The sequence below is a fragment of the Chenopodium album genome, chromosome 2 (assembly GCF_948465745.1).
Source record: "Chenopodium album chromosome 2, dcCheAlbu1.1, whole genome shotgun sequence".
In the NCBI taxonomy this organism is placed as follows: domain Eukaryota; kingdom Viridiplantae; phylum Streptophyta; class Magnoliopsida; order Caryophyllales; family Amaranthaceae; genus Chenopodium; species Chenopodium album.
Window position 1 is genome coordinate 16,527,641 of NC_137835.1, and position 21,396 is coordinate 16,549,036.

The window sequence follows — 21,396 nt, forward strand, 5'->3', positions numbered from 1 at the left end:
CATGTATATTAATACTAAATGAAAATTAATAATAATTCAATATATCAAAATACGTGGATTGATATTATATATGGATGATACCATAAGAATATATTATATTTTAGAATGGAATTATCAAAGGTCTATGATAAATGAACTATATATGATTTATTTATGAACATTTTTTAACTTGTGATTGAACAATTGAACATACATTAATATATGTGTGAATATACACATATCCAAATGAACATCTAAATGCATAAAACTCAAATAAACAATAACAATATTAGATTAAAATGTATATATGTAGTATTATATTCAAATGACGCTCATGAGCATATATTAATTTAATATGAAGTTAAATATGCATTATTATATTTTATGTGGATATCTTCAATATGAGAATGAACATGTACGTATTTTAAATCAAATAATGAACATTTATTTTAATACCAGTAAACATTCATTAATACTTGAATGATTATAAACAAACTAGGGTAAGTAGATCTAAGGTAATAATGTTATTGATCATGTACTAATATCATAATGAATATCTATCGCCAAAATGAAAATGAACATTTACGACAAATTCGGACCATAACTTCCTCATTATTCATCGGAATTGAGCTTATAATATATCGTTGAAAAGGTCTTTTCAAGACCCATCTAACTACACCATTATTGGACCCTTATCATGGACCAAATTAAACTAAATTGGACGTTTTTTCATAAATAGAGTAAGAAAAGAAATGTTTTCAAAAACAGATTGAAGTATTTTTATTAAAACAACCGCATCACAAGACTTTTCACATTTCACCTTGTTCGATAATCAAATGACGTGAAAGATATTCATCACTGGGTTTGGTTTTTTGGGGAGACACAATGAGGTGTCTACAAAAGCCCCCACTTTGACTGAGTTTGGAGAAACGCAAGTTTCGAAAACAAAAGTCAAAGTAACGATAGGGACAGAGAAGATTCAGAACATTCTGCAGTCCTAAACCATTCTTGTAACGCCGATACCTACAAACTAGCGTTAGTTAAACACATAAAAGAGTTAAGAAACGCGTATCTTGCACCGTCGAGCACACGTCTCTGGGGTAACAGACTTTTGCTCCATTTGTTGGTGACGACCTCCATAGTGCCTCGTGAACGCCATCGTCGAAGACCGTTGCTTGTAGTTATCTTCGATTATTTGTGACAATCCTCCACATCATAGGAACATCGTCGAAGGTGACCGTTCCTCGCCATCTTCAGGGGTTGTGGCAGTGACTTGCCACTGCTATGCCTCGCCTCTATAGACAATCTCCTCTCTACTTTGGGACATCGTTGAAGACCGCTGCTTGTAGCTATCTTCAATTTTACTGTGACGTCCTTCCATGTCTCGGGAATTCTATCGCAAACCACCATGCCTCGAGCGATCCACCGAATGACGGTCTTCCGCGCCTTGGGAATTCTTATCATGAGCTTCTCAGCCTTGAGCAACTCACAAATGATTGATGAAAAATTTCCTTGCCTCATGTCGTAGACTCCTTCATCTTGTGCAGTCTTCTGAATGATTATTTTCCACGCCTTGGGAATTTTAATAGTTTAATAGTTTCCACGCCTTGAGAATCTTGTCGTGAGCTCCTACGCCTTGAATATCTCTTATGTGAAATTCCGCTAAGTACCCACGCCTTGGGATGCAATCGCCAACTTTTACGCCTCGGGAAGTGTGCATTAATAGACAATTTCTTTTCTTCTCGGGAAAACTTGTCCGATAATTATGAGTCTCTTCGTCTTGAGAAACTTGCTACGCGAGCCGTCCGTGCCTAAGGACATAATCACTTTTTGTTGAATCAAAGTTGTTTTATTTGACAACCTCCACATCTTGGGGAGCGCCGTCCAAGATTGCTTCGCCTTGAGCTATCTTCTCAAATAGGGTGACAACTTTTGCATCCTAGGGAATGTTGTCAAAGACCACCATGCCTTGAGCCGTCTTGTTCAAATTTTCTCATCTTGTCGCCTTGGAAGTGATAGCTTTGCATGTCTTTGAAAATTTGCGTTTTCTATCTTAAATCTTTGTAAAGATCACTTTTCCGTTTGGGACTTAGTGAACTTGAATATATGTTTCGGACTACAGGACTTTGCTTATGTTTTCCTTAGGGTTGACCCAAGGTTTGTTGTGCTTGACATTATGATTTCTTTGACTTGAGGTTGACTCAAGGTGATTGACACTAGGGGTGCTCATAACCGGGTACCCAGGTTTTCAAGTACCCGAAAGTGCGGGTACCCAAAAGTACGGGTACCCGGAAGTGCGGGTAGTTATTCTATCGGCCCATTACCCGACCCGCTAAAAGCGGGTACCCGCTTATTGGGTACCCGTTTTTACCGGGTACCCTAAATTTTAACATATATGTTTTTTTTTTTTTTTTTTTTTTTTTTTAAAAAAAAACCTTTAATAATATGGACTTAAACCTGATGATTTTATTAAAAAATTAACTTTTTTCATTAAAAACAAAAAGTGATAATGTTCTTAGGCATTGATGAAGCCTCCTCCAAGATCTCAAAGTCATCAAATTCATCATCTCCATTATTCTGATTCGATTTTTCCCTCATCAAGTCACCAGAAGACATTTTCTGATCAAAGAATTAACAAGCAAAGCTTCAATAACTTGAGTATAATCAAATATAAGCAGTGAAATTAACCAAAAAAATGTATTTGAAAATAACTTAGGTATAATTATAACCGTATAATCATACATAATCAGGAAATTAACCCCAAAAAATTCGTAAAAAAATCCCCAAAAAATGTAATTGAAAATTACTTCAATATAATGACTATAATCACACATAATCAGCAAATTAACCCAACAAAATTCGAAAAAATAAACCCTAAGAAATGTAATTAAAAATAACTTTAGTATTCCTCAATCGTACATAGCGAAATTAACCCATAAAAACCAACCAAAAAACCTTAAAAATGTAATACAAAATAACTTGAGTATAATCAAACATAAGCAAAGAAATTAACCAAAAAAATTCGAAAACAATACCAACATTACGCGGCGGACGGGGAACTAACGGAGTAAGGACGTTCACCTGAGAGGGAGGAAGGACGTTCGCCTGAGAGTTGAGAGTGTGTGTTTGACTGTTTGGGAATTGAGAGAGAGAATAGGAGTGAGGGAAAACAGAGTGCGGCTGCTAGTCTGCTACTGCTTGTCTGAGAAAGTGAGGAGAGAGAAGAGTAGATGAAAGTAAGTAACCCTAATGTGAGTTACAACCAAGAAAAAAAATCCGGGTATTTAATGGGTACCCGCAACACTCAAATTCCGGCCCATTACCCGACCCGCAAATCTGATATTTTAGCGTGTCGGGTACCCAACTTGCAAAATTGGAATAAATAACAAAATTACCCGCTGGGTACTTTGCGGGTCAGCGGGTCAGGTCAAACGGGTCGGGTATTTTTGAACACCTCTAATTGACACGTGTGTTAGACTCAACTTGATGTGATATGACATGACATGACTCAATGTGCATGACTCGTGTGTGTATTGTATTGTGATGTGCTTGACTCAAAATGCAGAAAAGCAAAAATTTTCCGTCATTTTTGTGGAGGGTACTGACTTTCTCCTGAAAAAGAAATACATAAAAAAGAATCGAAGTTAGTGTTTGATGGTGCATGTTGAATGAGCTTAATCAAGTGTATGTATTGATCGTTGTAGCTTATGGTGCAAGGATCGTAACAGCCTAGAATATCTCAATTGTTGACTCAATGATGAAATTATTTAGGTAACTTAGGCGTGGAGGCTAAGTACTTCATACTTAGTGATGTAATGATGATCATGCATGATGATGAGTGATTTTGATTTGACAAAGCGTACTTCAACGTTGTGTCAAGATTTCATGACAAAAGGTTCCTAAGAGGAGGATTATTTGTCTATGTATCTATGATGTGTGTGAAAAAGACACTAAAGCTAGGCTGCAAAGGCTAAGTGTATGGAAATATATATATATTTTTAAAAGAGTCAAATAATGGTGACTCTTAGGCTAAGTAAGCTAATAATGTAGGGATCAAGCCCCCAAGTCTAGCTCTTAATGGACAGGGATGAGCATTGGAGATCCCTTGATATGATCATGCATGAACGCGAATATATTTTTATTACGGCCGCACCTCAATGTGAGGTTGCCTACGTATCCGTTAGGAATCAGGCCGAACGTAGCTCTAGCCGAACCTTGCCCAAGTGTGTGTATACCTCAAAGATGTCTTTTAAGGGTTGTAACGTGGTTAGGCTAAAGGTTTGAAGAAGAAGGGGATAAAGGCTCAAGACCCTAGATAAGCCCCCAAGGTGTGCAACCTTGCTTTTGAATCTTTGTATTTGTATGCTCGAGGTTTCTCACTTTTGAACTCTTTTTCTTTTATATTTTGCTCTTTTTTTTTTCTTTTTTGCTTTTGCATTTTTTTTAAATCTTGATAAGCTTGGGCAATCTCAATCATGCGGTCTATCACTCACTTGGCATTCATGTTTCTCAGGCACACTACCGAGCACTCAATAAGAGACGCAATCTGAGACGTGTTCACATCAAAGATATGTTCATATCAATGACATTGGAACACTTGCCTTTTTGCACACTTTTATTGTTTCTATTTTTTTTTCTATTTTATTCACTCAAGCTTTTCTATTTGCATAAGTTTCACACCATCCCATCCCAAGGTTAGGTAAATGTGAGTTGAAAAAAGAGAGGTCTATCGTTAGACGAGGCTCAAAGTGGTTTCTCAAGAAAGGATTGTTAATTTGAAAGGTGAAGGTGATATGATAGGCTACAAGGGGTGCCTCAAATCATTAGTATACCTTGTGCTTAGTTTGACTTTTTTTTAATGTAATGCAATGCGATAGTCATATGCAGGAAAATAAATGCTTATTTTATTAAAGAGAGAAAGAAAAATCCTACAAAATAAAATCTAAGGAAAATAAAAAATGCCTATGCTAGACTTTTTGGGGAAATGGTGAATAAAAATAGGAAAAGAGGTCACAAAATCTTGTCGTTAAAGCTCGCCACTTGTCTTGTGCCTTATCATCACTCGCTCTTTTTGCCAGCTGGAGGTGTGGGAAGCTTATTATTATCGATCAAATAGTAGATGACCTCTTTTAGCTTCTAACAACTCTCAGTAGTATGTCCCCTACCTTGATAGTACTTGCAATGAGCGTCAGCATTCCAGTTGGGTGACCTGTTTTCGGGTGCTGGATCTTGAAGAGGTCCAATAGGAGTGATGAGTCCTTTGGCATGGAGTCGATCTAAAGCGGTATCGTAGTTCATCCCAATGAGGGTGAACTCTTTCCTTAGTTGTTTCTTAGGTCTCTGACTATCCATGGCTAAGAATTAATTGAGATCAAAGGTACTAACGTTGTTGCTAGAGTGGGTGTTTTCAAAAGAAGAAGGATTTCCGTTCTTCTTTCCTTTCCAGCCACTATTGTTTCTATTGTTGGTAGCTTTCTATTTTGCAAGGTCATCTTCGATTTCAATACCTATGTCATAGAAGGCCTTGAAAGTATTCAAACTATGTTGATATTTCAAATGTTTCGAATACTTGTCTTGAAGGTTCTTGATGAACATCCTTACAGACTCCTTTTTAGTAGGAACTTCAACCATATTAGCGGAAGTTTCCTTCCACTTGTTGAAGAAAGAGGTGAACCCTTCGTTTTCTATTTGCTTTAGCATCTCAAGTTGTCTATGGTCCATGTTGACTTGGATGTTGCACTTGTATCTATCTATGAAAGCGTTTACTATGGAATCCGAAGAAGAGGTCTTCTCTTTATTAAGAGAAAAGAACCAATGTTGACAAACGTTTTCTAGAGACAGTGAGAACAAAGAGTGAAAAATATTCCTATCAATCCCCTTAATGTTCATTATAGTTTCAAAAGCCCTTAAGTGAAAGTTAGGATTGTTAGTTGGCATGAACTTAGGGATGTCATTGGTATTGAACTTCTGCAAAAGAAGCTCCTTGTCCACTGAAACCCCTTGTAAGCTAATGCCCTTGAACCTATAGTCGTTGGAGAGCTTGCTCAAGCTTTCTTGCATTCGCTCCATTTGTTGTTGTTTCACAGGGTCATTGATTTGAAGAGCCATAGCCTTCATCATCTTAGTTACATTGGCCAAATTTTGCCTAAGTTCATTGACTTCCTCCCGAGATGCCATTTTTTTAATACCTCGTATTTTTATATGCATTTTAATTAAAATAAGTATTTTGAGAAGTATTTAATTAAATTGAATTATTTTATTTAAAGTATTTTAATTATTTATTTTAAATAAATTTGGAAATATTTATAAAAAGAAATTTTATTTAAGTAATTATTTTAATTAACTTGGGGTTTAATTTAAGGAAAGTTTATTTTAGTAAAGTTTTATTATGGAAGGCATTAGGAAAATTAAAAGAGGAAAGTTTAGGGTGAAGGGTTTCTAGAGAAAGGGTATAAATATTCAACACATGAGGCAAATCAAACTTTGCCCAGAGTAGAGAAAACCCAAGGTAAAATTCTTTCCCCTTTCTCTTTATTTTTCTCTCTCTTTTTCCCCTTTCCCTTTTTCGGCTCCCCCCCACCGCCGGCCAACCACCACCGGCAGCCAGCAGCGCCAGCCGCTGGCAGTAGGAAGCCACCGGCGCCGGTAGCAGCAAACTTTAATTTAAAAATCAATTTAATCCTAGATCTAATTGTTAATTATGAGTTTTGGGATTTGATTTTGATGTTTGATTATGAGTAATATGTTAATTAATTTTCAGATTATGTTTTTAATTAAAAAGCCCCAATTTTTGAAACCCTAGGTTCTTGATTTAAAAATTATTGAAGGGTTATGATGTATAATGGTTTAAACCTTTGATTAAAGTGTTTTAAGGCTTAATTACATCAACTTTTCATTAAAATATAGTGCTGGAATTTTTGGTAGAGTATTAAAATTCAAGTTTCTTTAAGGAATTTTAATTACCCATTAATTGGGATTAAAGTATGATGTTTTAAATATAATTTTAGCTTATTTTAATTAAATTATGAAGGAAATTTGTGTATAGAGGATTTTAATACTCTCCTATGATTTTAAATTGTAGGAGACTTTGAAGTGAGCGATTTCTATTAGTCATGGCGATTTTAAGGTCGTATACAAGGTACATTCGCGTACTTAGAATAATTATATTGATGTAGTAGCATGCTAAATGTGTTTAATTGATTACAAGTGAATCATGCTAGATTTGGAATGGAAATTATGATTTGGATGCTATTGGTGATTAAATTATGAAGCATGATTTATTTGTGATGGATTATTGGATGGAAAATTATATTTTGGAATATTGTTTATGAACCACATATTTATTTGTGGCATGTTAGAGAGCATGTTTAGTTAAACTAAATGTTTAATTTGGTTTAGAATATTGAAAAGGAATTTTAGTATGGTTCATATAATTTTTATAGATGCTATAAGCATGAGAAAGGAGCTATATAAGTGTCTATGTACACGAGGAATAAATTGTATGTTGGTGCCTTAGTGCACTTAAGGTGTTTTTAACACCGAGGGATAGGTTTTGTGGCGCTTTATGCGTTTAAGGTGTCATTGACACAGATGTAGAATTAAAAGGGGTTCAACATTAAATATTATATGGTCACTAATTATTCAAGAATTAAATTGGTATATTTGATTGTTTGAATAATTATTGTTGATTGAATGATTATGGTTTGAGAGTCATCACCAAGTTTAATAATCTGTAAATAACGTAAAGTGAAAGAGATTACGCACCAAAACTCTTGGAACGTATATACCTTGAGTATGAACATATGGGGGGAGTTATGGGGTTTTATGTTTAACCATAAATTCTACCGGAGTACAGGACGCTGTACATTCCTTTATTATTATTATGCGCAGGAATTTCGCCACCTATGAGTGGTTATTGATGCTGGCACGGTTAGCTCTCGTGTTAGTAACCTCAATGTATTTGGGGGAGGTTAGGGGGAAACCCGTTTGATGCGTAGTCAACATTAAATAAATTATGTAGTGTCTAATGAGAACTTTTGTTGATTTTCGTATGCTTGAAAACAGGTGCAACGAGGTAAGTTGTGTGTTGATATGAAATTATATGCTAGTGTGTTAATTACGCTTATGTACTCAGCTTTGCTGATTGTGTGTGTGTTTTGTGTGTTTGTTGGCCTTGTCTTTATCTTGGCCCTATGATGACCCATTTTTAATGGAGAGTAGTGGAAACAAGTAGAGAGAAGCTTTTCAGGTGATGAAGCATATTCATGAATGGACATGAGTGAAGAGCGAATCATGCTAGTTTCTATAAGTGTATGATGTGTTTATTGCTTTATTTATTTATGAAATTATTATTATGCGTGACTAACGAAAAGGGTTTTGAGTTCGGTTTGGTTTTATTAATAAGGGCCTACAATGGTTCCAAGTTGCAGGTTAATTATATTTTACTTCGTTTGACTTTGGTTTGACTTTACTTTTGTTGGTTGACTTTTCAAGTTGACTTGTTTTGAATGGTTTTGAAATTAGTCTTCCGCTGTGTGTCTTTGATAGTTGCCTTAGCCGTTTTCAAGGTGGCATTAATGTCTTAGATATTCCTATTTAAAGTTTTAAATAGGGCAAAACAGGTATTTTAAAAGAAAGGAATTTCTAGGGTGTTACAATTTTCTTCTTAGCTTTTCTCTTTTGTCGAATCGGTTTATTAAAAAGTAGTACTTGGACAAATGTGTTATCCTTGGTTAAACGCCCTTCTCTCCTTGACCAAGTGCTGTGGAAAGGGAAATTGGGGGTAAATTTTTATTTTTGACTCATGATCTATTCAACATGCAATAAATGAGAAGAGATCATGGAAGAAAAAGAAGAATGATATGAGTGAAAAAAATGATGTTGATAGAGAAATATGGGAGAATTAGGAATAGAATAGGCCCCCAACTCAAAGAACCAAAAAAGGGCCCATGCATGAACCTAAACATGGTCATGGTGACATATACACAAAGTGTGTGCTAAGACTAATGAGTGTAGATGACATGTTTGACTCGTGTCATGACCATGTGACTACGTGCTTAGACTCAATTAAGAACTAAACATGACTACGGTCATTAATAAACTGGTTAAACCGATTAATAAACTGATTTATTAGACTTGTCGTGAAGACTCGAGCAGAAAACTGGACAGTCGCCACACGCTGGAGCCTAGCGCCAGACGACAACATTGTCGCCTGGCGCTAAACACCAGTGTGTTGCGCCACAATCTAAACCTTTGCTCCATTGCTGGAACATTAGTCTGGGACTGTTTCCAGTACTTTACTCTAAAGGGATAAGCCTAAAGTCGTACTAAGTCTGGTTTGATCAATTTATTTAGACTTTAATTACTTATATCAATTAATAATTTAATTAAGCAAAGTCTTTTACTCATTAATTAGTTTAATTTAAACTCACTCACAAGTCAAACAAACAGTTAGTGTAAACACATATAGGTTATGCACAAGCAAAGAATGCGCAAGTCGTCAAGTAGGCGCAGTGTGATGCAACGAGTTTGCAACCTAACCATGGATCTAGTTCTCTAAAGTTCAGGATATGGGTTAGTCAAAGAGGGTCCATGGTTATGAGTCCGGATGCACCACGCAGAAGCCTTACCTTTGGAAGGGTTGGCATGAGTGGATGGGACTGAAGGAGTTATGTCTTAGATAATTGCAATTACTAGATATATCAAGGATCAATATTATGGAGATAATAAGTTCGTTCTTTTGGGTTGTCATTATCTGTTGCTAGACTATGATCAATGATCTTTAGGCTAGTCAAATAGTCCAAAGCCCGCTAGAAGGGATCCTATGAGGTCACACACAAAGGTATTGGGTTAAGCAAGTTAGAGGCCCATTTATGGGCTTCATGAGCAAGTAACTAATCATGACATGGATTGGGCTAGCATAGTAAGATTGGAGTTAGGTTTTTGGGCTTTGTCATGGAATCTTATTTAGAGATGAGATCTATAAATAAGATCCATGCCTAAGGTTGATTAATTAAGTCATAATAAACTTACAGTAGATTGTGAAACAAGGCAACCAAATCCCAAAACCCCAAATTCTCTCTCAAACTCACGGCACTCTCTCCTCCCCCCTTTGGACTCACGGCCGGCCACCCTTAGTGGCGCGTGTGGTGGTTCGTTGCTCATTCTTCTCCATAAAGGTCAATTGAAGGGTTCAATTGCAACTAACTAGCATTATTTGAGGTCTTAATCCGTGCCCTTGGACCAAGTAGAGGAATCACATTTGACGTTCTTTGTCTCCCTTGTTCTTGCTCGATCATACGAGGAATCACGCTACAAAGGTATTACTTCTTATTCTTTATGTGTTATGCATGATCTTGGGATTAGGTGCTTTATGAATGTGATTCATGTTTTCCGCAATTAGTACCTATAAACTCCAACAATGGTATCATTTAGCTTATACATGTACATATATTGAATATTAATTCTTTGATAGTCCACAATTTAAATTCAATTAGGAGGGAAAATAATTTAATTATGGGTCAATTATTATTTTAAAAGTGATTTAACAATATAGAATCATTAAAAGTTGTTTAATTTGCTCTAAATATGCCATCAAAAGATCCGAATTTTGCCCTAATTTACTCGAAAATTTCGACCCCCCATACCCTAATTTTGAAAATTTTGAAACCCTTAACCCTAATTTATGAAATTTGTGTTTTGGTTTTGATTTAATTCGATTGCTATGTGATTAATGAAATTAATCTATTTGATTTCATGTAAATTATGAATTTTCATGATCAAATTAGTTAATATAAGAGTTAAATTAAATTAGGGATTAATTTCATGAAGAACCCTAATTTCAAGATTGAATATGATTTAATTTTGAAATTAATTGGACCACATTAAGTTAATTTAATTTTAACAAAATCATTTTGTTTTATTTAAATTAAAATAAAAAAGGTTTTTATGCGCGGCAACCGCGATTGGGTAGCGCAGCCACGGCGGCTGTCGCTGCAGGTGGTCCGAAGGGAGGGTCGGGGTGGGCAGTAGGGCGCGTCAACAAGGGGCAGCAACAGCAGCACCGTGCAAAGGTTGTGCGGCACTACTGCTGCTGTTGTGCACCGCTGTAGAGCAGTTTACACCTCACAGTGTACGACCACCGTGGCCGGCTTCGGCTGGCTACACCACGGTGGCTGGTGCAAGGTTTTAAAAAAAATTATTTTATTTTAATAAAAATCTGTTTTCAAAATTAAAATTAAAAGAGATTAGTGGTTAATTTTGTTAAGATTGGATAATTATGGAGCAAAAGATTCTATTTGGGGATAATAATTGATTAAATAATGAGATTATCCCATAATTATTTTTGGGTAATAATTGAATTAAAATCATGTGATTGGCTAGGCAATTATGATATAATCTCCTAAATTAGTTAGGATAATCATGGAAAATAAATATGATTTATCTTCTATAATTAAAATATGATTTGATTCTTTCTCTTACCTAAAATAGATTATATGATATTTTGTGGTTGGTTAGAAATAATATATAATATTCTCTAATTGCAGTAATTAATTAAAATATGAGATATTTAGAGCCATGTTTCTTTAATTATGAACATTTGATGTTGTAGTTTAGAAAAGCATGATGAGTGATTTATTATGTGGCACTTTATAATATATGATTTATTTATTGCTATATATAGACTAGTATGGCCCATAGATTCTAAATACGTTCTGCGCATCGTTTAGTATTTTTGTAATCTAAATACGGTCTGCGTATCGTTAAGTATTTTTGTAATTTATTTTATTTTATTTAAGTAGTAGATAGAATAGAATAATATTACAAGTTGCAGTTGATCCAAGAAGCCAATGGAGTGGAGGCCCAAAGGAATAAGATGGATGAGATCCATGAAGATTCAAGTGGGAGCCTTTTCTGCTTTATTAGTTTTCTTAGGACTAAGGGGCCACACTATGTCATGTTTTATTTATGCATTAGTATATTACGCATGTTAAATTTATTTTATGTTGTTTGATGATGCGCTAGAGTTCACTAAATAATCACAACATAATAAATCTAGGTCTCAGTAATAATGAGGTTGCTTTTCCAATTGAATACTCAACAATTCTTAGATGGTGAGTGATAGGTCGGCCTCCGCAGAGTATCACTTGTTATTTTAGGATTGTGGGGTAGATCACGTTCTATATATTTAATTGGTTATACTCAACAAGGTTACCTAAAGCATTTAGAACCTTGAAGCTAAGGGTAATAATTAAACATGTGATGGGTAATTATTCAAACAAGAATTACAAGAGTTGTAGTCAGTAAAGACTTTACTCACCTTGAAAATGTAATGCTTGATGGTAGGGCCTCATACGGGTCAACTATTAAACAAATAAAAGGTCTTGGAATCATTTAATTCAATAGGGATCAATTAATATTGAATAAATGCTTTAAAGTTACCAATATTATATCGCTTATGGTACTTTAAATTTATTAAACATAATTATTGAACTTTGCCTCATTTTGTTTTTGTTTGTAGATGAATAACTTTTACGACAACACTATTTTGACAAACAAATTGAATTTAATGCTAAATCTCAGAAACTTCAGGGAATGGAAAACGAGTTAAAAATGTTCTCTAAAGTCAAAAGCTTGAAGCTCGTTTATATATACCAATTGAGTGCAGATATACTGTTGGTTTTACTCTTGAAAGGCATGCAAAAGATGTTTCGAATGCAGAGAAAATCAGGAATCTCATTTTAGAATCTATTCCAACTTGTTGGAAAAGAAGGTTCAGGCACTATGAGTTGACCAATCTGCAAGAATGTCTTCGTGCCATCTATCGAGGTGGCATTGGGGCATTAGGAAGTGGAGGCATCAACGACCATAATGTAAGAGAGATCGTTAATTCGATCCCTCAGATTTACTACTCCTGGACCGACAATGTAAGGTTTGAGACTTACAATATCCATTGTAAGATTATGGCTAAGAAACTCAATGTCAGTCAGTTAGGACCCATGTTAATGAACTGATTGCTTTATTCAATCAGATGGATATCCTAGGAAGACCGATCGATGATGACTCTGCACATGATACTATCCTGTTCTCGCTCCATGATGGATTTGATCTAGTCAAGCTTATTCATGATAATGAAGGCTCGACAGTGACATTAGTTAACATTTTGGTCAACCACTTAGAGGAGTACTTGAAGAAGGAGGGAAGCCAGTGCTTCTATTGCGGTAGGTGGTCTTGCCACACGCTTGGGTGTCCCCATTATACACCATTGAAAACGGAAGGTAAAGAGTTACCTATGTTTTTGTTGTAGAAATTAATCTTACTTATTCTTCAACTTGGGTATTCGATACCGGTGGCGGTGCTCACATTGTTAATGACATGCAGGGCCTAGAAGGGAGTAGGAACTTAGAAAAAGGGGAAGTCACACTTCGAGTAGGAATTGGAGCAAAAGTTGCTGCACTTGCTATTGGAGATTATCATTTGAGACTTCCGTCTGGTCTTGTTTTGGTGCTTAATAACTGTTATTTTGTTCCAACAATTACCAAAACCATTATTTCAGTTCTAGTTTTAGATACTGAAGGTTTTTCTTTTGAAACAAGAGACAAGTGTTGTTTTTTTTTTTCCAAAGATAATATGTTACATGCTAAAGTGAAATTATTTAATGGCTTGTATGTCTTAAATTATACAAATCATGCCTACAAAATAGATCATAAAAAGCAAAGAACAGATGGTATAAACCCAACATACCTATGCCATTGTAGGCTTGGACATATTAACCAAAAGCGCATCCAGAAATTACATAAGGATGAACTCCTTTCATCATTTGATTATGAATTATTTGAAAATTGTGAGGCATGCTTGCTTGGTAAAATGACTAAGTCACCCTTTACGTGTATAGGTGAAAGAGCTAGTGACCTTTTAGGTCTCATACATACAGATGTGTGTGGACCAATGAGTTCAAAAGCTAGGGATGGATTTAGTTACTTCATTACTTTCACTGATGATTTAAGTAGATTTGGTTACATTTACTTAATGAAGCAAAAGTCGGAAGCCTTTGAAAATTTCCAGGAATTCCAGAATGAAGTACAAAACCAACTTGGGAAAATAATTAAAGCATTACGATCTGATCGTGGTGCTGAATATTTAACCCAAGAATTTGATGAATATCTGATTAATTGTGGAATACTTTCATAGTTAACCCCTCTAGGGACACCATAGTCAAATGGTGTGTCAGAAAGGAGGAATAGGACCTTACTGGATATGGTTCAGTCCATGATGAGCTTTACTGATCTTCACATATCATTCTGGGGATATGCATTAGAAGCGGCTGCTAAAGTACTGAATAGAAGCCCGTCCAAATTAAAGCAGTTGAAAAGACACCATAGGAGATATGGAATGGAAAAGCTCCAAAGTTGTCTTTTCTCAAGATTTAGGGATGTGAAGCCTATGTAAAACGTTTACAAGGTGACAAGCTACACCCTAAATTAGAAAAATGTTTCTTTGTGGGTTACCCCGAAGAGACAAGAGGGAATTACTTCTACAATCGCGAAGATAACAAAGTGTTTGTTGCTCACGATGGTGTCTTTCTAGAAAAGGAATTCCTCTCTAGAAATCCAAGTGGGAGTAAAGTAGTTCTCGAAGAAATTCAAAACGAGCAACAATTGGATGTGGATAACACCACATCAGAGGCGAGGGCGCATAATCATGTGTCAGAGCAATCTAATTCAACTAGCTAGACTCCTATCGTCGCACTTTAATCTAATTCTTACGAAAATCTTCAAAGAGTTGAAGAGAACATTTCTATTGTTGTTCCTACCCCACGTAGGTCTGCCAGAATTAAAAACAAACAGTTTGTTGAAGTTTTGTTAACTGAGGATTCTAAAATCTTCCTATTCGAGAATGAGGAACCTGCAACCTACAAGCAAGCTTTGGCGAGCCCCAACTCAGATAAATGGCTTGAGGCCATGAAATCCAAAATGGAATCAATGTCTGAAAATGATGTGTAGACCCTAGTAGAATTGCCTGATGGGGTAAAACCCATTGGTTGCAAGTGGGTCTACAAGATTAAAACAAACAATGATGGAAATTCCTACATCTATAAAGCAAGACTAGTTGCAAAAGGGTACAGACAGATTCATGGTATTGACTATGATGAAACCTTTTACCCAATAGCAATGCTTAAGTCCATTCAGATTCTTCTAGCGATTGCTGTATTTTTCGATTACGAAATATGGCAAATGGATGTCAAAACCGCCTTCTTGAATGGGTTCTTGACGGAGGAAGTGTATATGACACAGCCTGAGGGTTTTGAAGATCCAGAAAATCCTAGAAAAGTATGCAAACTTCAGAATTCCATTTATGGATTGAAGCAAGCATCGAGAAGTTGGAATCTTCATTTTGATGAAGCGATCAAACAATTTTGTTTTCTTAAAAGCAAAGAGGAACCTTGTGTACAAGAAGTACAGTGGGAGCAACATAGTTTTCTTAGTCTTGTATGTAGATGACATAATTCTCATGGGGAATGACATACCAATGCTTGAATCGGTCAAGGAATAGTTGAAGAGTTGTTTCTCCATGAAAGACTTAGGTGACACCGAGTACATTTTGGGAATCAAAATCCATCGAGACAGGTCTTGAAGGATGATTGGACTGAGTCAAGAGACTAATACTGATAAGGTTCTTGATAGGTTTGAGATGACAAACTCCAAGAGAGGATTTCTCCCCATGTCCCATGGCATTACGCTCATTAAATCTCAATGTTAATTTATGCTAAATGAGATGAGACGTATGGCTATTATACCGTATGCTTCGGCAGTAAGGTTGATAATGTATGCCATGATTTGTACAAGGCCGGATATTTCATATGCTTTAAGCATGTGTAGCAGATTTCAAGCAAATCTAGGTGAAGCACACTGGACAGCTGCCAAGAACATCCTTAAGTACTTGAGAAGGACTAAAGGAATGATTCTAGTATATGGCAGCGAAGATGAGTTGGTTGTCAAAGGTTATACGGATGCGAATTTCCAAACAGAAAGAGATGATTTCAAATCCCAGTTTGGGTACATTTTCTGTCTGAATGGAGGAGAAGTAAGCTGGAAGAGTTCGAATCAAAGCACTGTCGCAGACTCTACGACAGTATCAGAGTATTTGGCTGCTGTTAAAGCAGCTAAGGAAGCAGTTTGGATTAAGAAATTCCTAATTGAGAAGGAAATTGTACCAAGTGCTTAAAAGGGAAATGATTTGTATTGTGACAACAATGGCACCATTTCTCAATCAAAGGAGCCTAGCTCACACTTCAAATCCAAACATATTGAGAGGAAGTATCATATCATTCAAGAGATCATTGGCAGAGGAGATGTCAAGATGTGCAAAAGTTCATACGGATGAGAATATCGCTGATCCACTTACTAAACCCCTTCCATTGCCTAAGCATCAGAAACATGCTAATGCAACTGGATTGAAGCTAATGATGTAATTTAAGTTGTATTTGTTAATAGAAAAACTTATTACATATGTAATACATTCATTGGTAGAATTATGTTTATTTAGCAATTCATTATTTCTCTTATTTAATTATGGTTTTTGATATTAAATAAAATGTCCAAAATAATTATGGATTAATGGGCTCATCAGGTTGATGACCTGGTGAATGAAACCTCACAGGTGAACAAAATCCGTATAATATTTAAGTTCCTAGATCGGAATCATTAAAGTGGACATAAATGATTTCATTAAATGGACTAGAATGTATGATTGATTGGATAACGCAGTTTCAGGGGCTATAGGAGCGTAGTGAAGCTCAATCAATCACATGGATATGATATGCTTGAATGATGCATGATCGAACTATAGACCTACTTTGAAGTTCAAGATAGAGCTTATGGATATATTAGTGGATTCCTTTGACATGAGTGGAACATTGATACCATTCAATGATTGATATAACTGTGTACACTCAAACGTCTACCCGTAACTGGAGATTATAAAGGGTGTTTCTTGGTTACTTCATGAGTTGAGTGGGAGCCTTGGTTGCCACAAGATTGGATTGAGTCTACCTATTTAAGTAGGAATGTGTCTTGGCCCCTTGAAGAGGGAGAATTCAGAAAATGCATGGTCGTGCTCAAATGGATTACATAGTAATCATTTGTTTTGTAATTCTAACTCGGATTTCAAGAAAATATTTGTAGATCACTATGATCACGACATGAGATGCAATCATATTATCGAATCAACACACATTGACTTAAGGAATTTGAATATTGCGCACTTGTCTCAGACAAGTAGGAGATTGAAGGAGTTATGTCTTCGATAAGTGCAATTACTAGATATATCAAGGATCAATATTATGGAGATAATAAGTTCGTTCTTTTGGGTCGTCATTATCTGTTGCTAGACTATGATCAATGATCTTTAGGCTAGTCAAATATTCCAAAGCCCGCTAGAATGGATATTATGAGGTCACACACAAGGGTATTGGGTTAAGCAAGTTAGAGGCCCATTTATGGGCTTCATGAGCAAGTAACTAATCATGACATGGATTGGGCTAGCATAGTAAGATTGGAGTTAGGTTTTTGGGCTTTGTCATGGAATCTTATTTAGAGATGAGATCTATAAATAAGATCCATGCCTAAGGTTGATTAATTAAGTCATAATAAACTTACAGTAGATTGTGAAACAAGGCAACCAAATCCCAAAACCCCAAATTCTCTCTCAAACTCACGGCACTCTCTCCTCCCCCCTTTGGACTCACGGCCGGCCACCCTTAGTGGCGCGTGTGGTGGTTCGTTGCTCATTCTTCTCCATAAAGGTCAATTGAAGGGTTCAATTGCAACTAACTAGCATTATTTGAGGTCTTAATCCGTGCCCTTGGACCAAGTAGAGGAATCACATTTGACGTTCTTTGTCTCCCTTGTTCTTGCTCGATCATACGTGGAATCACGCTACAAAGGTATTACTTCTTATTCTTTATGTGTTATGCATGATCTTGAGATTAGGTGAATTATGAATGTGATTCATGTTTCCGCAATTAGTACCTATAAACTCCTACAGGGACCCCGCGAGTTAAACTCGCTTCCATGGTTTTGTGAATTCAACAAACTCGGATGTACCTTTTGTTGCCATGAGTGTTTGATTAGGTAGATGGAGCGTAAATTCCTAAAGGGTTATGGCCATATGTAGAGCACATATGGGTTCAGAAAAGTGAGAAAAACTTAATCAGGAAGTAGAATCAAGCGAACGGTACTAGAATCGGTCAAAACAAAGAAGGTGGATTTATGGCTTAGTATTGGAAGAACATGGCGCAAGACAACAGAGTCTGGCGCCAAGAGATAGCTCTGTCATCAAACAAAATTGTTGTCGCGCAGCAACAGAGCCATCGCATGGCGCTAGCTCTGTTTTCTCGGCGCAGGTTCCTACATGCCTCAGAAGCTTTCTGTTCTTTGAATTTTCTAATTTTTCGTAGCGTTTTTCCGATCCTAGTTGTGAAAGATATTTACCAAATTTCCTACTTGTAAAAATCCTATGTTTTTGACGCATTACGGTTGGTCTTTTTAATGTGGACCTTTTTATGCTTATGCCAATAATGTTAATCAAAATTACGCACATGAATACTTAGAACTTTTAGAGTCTCATCTACTCATTCTAAATTATTAACAAAATTAATTTTAGGTTAAAATAGAAATCCTCCCCAGTGGCCGGAGTGGCAAAAAAACTGTAGGGAATATTTCAAATATCCCACACTTGAGCCCCACTGTGATCATACACTTAAGCATGGTGGCATCCAAAGGGAAGAAAGCTAGAGCAAAAGAGTCGCCAACAAGTTTTAGGAACTTTTAAACCGTTCACAGGGTGAAGGTTACACCCCTTCACGATTCATGAGATTGCTAACTCCATAGTGGTCTGGAACCATGACTGGATATTCGGGGATGAAGGTATAAATCCAACCTAAAAGAGATTGAACCTGCCCTAAAAATATGTCTTTACTTTATTCTTCTCATATTCATGTGCGCTTTCTAATTAACATGCAATTAATAGGTTAACCCTAAACCTGTTTAATCGATGTTGGTTGAATATTAAAGCACAAACAAAACTATTATTGGAGATCACTTGAATTATAATCATATTAGCCTAAAAAAGATTATTAATTATCTTATTAAGCGTGATTACAAGTACAAATTCCTTTTAAACTTGCATAAAAGGCGTGATCAAGCAATAATAATAATATAATATCAAGCAACATAATCATAACAACAATCATCATCATAATAATCTCAATCTCAAGGCATAATAATATTAGCAAGACCCCATGCATGATACTAACAAGATTAATAACAAATCCTAACATGTCACTAAACATCCAAGATCAAAGCTTTATCTCTAACATGATACTAGCATGATAGAATGAAAGAATAGGAAATATCATAGAAACATACATGATATTAGAAATCTTAGTTATTACCCTAAACATGATACTAGGAATCATAAAGACATCCTAACATGATACTAGGAATTAAAATAATTAAAGCATGATTTCTATAAATAAAGAGCAATTAAAACAACTTACTTGGATGCCTCGTATCTCTTTCTAATAACAAAATACATTCATTAGTAACTTCAAGGAATATAACAAAGGGATTTGGGACTAAACCCTCATAAATTATCAACCTTTCACGTCTAGGGCGAAGGCAACTTCGAACTTGGCTAGCTGTGTCTAGAACTTGTGAGTGTGGAATTTTGTAAGAGGGAAAGGTTGAGAAAAAGGGAGAAAGAATAAGATTCTAGCTTAAAGAGAGAAAAGAAATGAATTAGATTATTGTTGGTGATTGTGAATGAATAAAAACGGGGAGATACGTCCTTTATTTGTAAGAAAATAGTCTGGAATCGATAGAAACAAATCAGAATTTGAATCGTAATAAAACTACTGCATGTCGTGAACGACAGAGCCTGTCGCCATGCGTGATTCCTGTAGCATGGCGACAGGCTCTGGCGTTCACGACATGCAGACAGGAATCACGCATGGCGACAAGCCCTGTCGTTTGGCGACAGGCTTGTCATTATGCGACAGCTGAAAAGATAAGCACTCTTTTGTACGGAATCCTATTCTTAATATAATTAATTGATAAAAACTCCGTTTTATCAATTTTAAATCAGATTTATCATAATAAAGCACTTGCTTTATTTCAAACCAAATTCAAACATCTTTCTAAAAATACTAATTATCAATCCTAATGCCATTAGAACTCAACATAACCTTCTAGACTATTCTAGAAGATTATAATCAATCCTAATAATTTTAGAAATAACATTTAATAGGCCCTCCAGTAGATCATTGGACAATAAAACCATTTCAGACCCCGATTAGTATTCGGACCATAACTTCCTCATTATTCATCGGAATTGGGCTTATAATATATCGTTGGAAAGGTCTTTTCAAACCCAATCTAACTACACCATTATTGGACCCTTATCATGGACTAAACTAAACTGGATTGGACGTTTTTCATAAATAGAGTAAGAAAATAAATGTTTTAAAAAAACATAAAGAAGAATTTTTATTAAAACAACTGCATCACAAGACTTTTCACATTTCACCTTGTTCGATAATCAAATAACGTGAAAGATATTCATCACTGATTTTGGTTTTTTGGGGAGGCACAATATAGGTGTCTACATTACTGTATCCGTTTTTTTTGTGCTTTAGTAGGAAAATGAGTAGTGGGGGTGTAGGTAGTATTACATGCACTAGGGTGTAGGTATATACAACTATAATAGTGATGGGTAGGCCCACAGACCTTTTACAGGCCGAGCCTAGAAAGCTATCTTGTAGGCCGTTTTGTTGAATGACTAATTCAAAGTAATTAGCTGCTATTATTTTGCTAAGTTTGTTAATTAACAGTAGCTTAGGATGCCAATAAAGTGATTTAGTAATTTTTTGCAGTAAAATTAGGAAGTGGGATTATGCTCCCTATTCTTTAGCTTATTTTGTTAGTGTGCTACACTATTGGCCTATTTAGCGGCCGAGCCTAGCGAGCTGAGCTAGCTTGTAGGTCGTTTTGTTGAATGACTAATTCAAAGTAATTAGTTGCTGTCATTTAGCTAAGTTTGTTAATTACTGTAGACACCTAAAAATGTCTCCCCAAAACCAAACCCGATGATGAACAACCTTTCACCGCCGCTATTGGTAGGGTTCAGTATTTAATCCCGAGAGTGCTTAAAAAAATCGTATTTAATTAAATTCAATTTTTGAATAGTCCATGGATTAGTCTTGATGTTTGGTCAAAGCATTATTTTAATTTCAGCCCAAACTTATTACTTAATTTTAGCCCAAACTTTTTTTTTTTATTATATATCTTGGCCCAAAATTTTTATTTATTTTAGCCCAAATAATAATAAAATCAGAAAATGGCCCGAAATTATCAATCG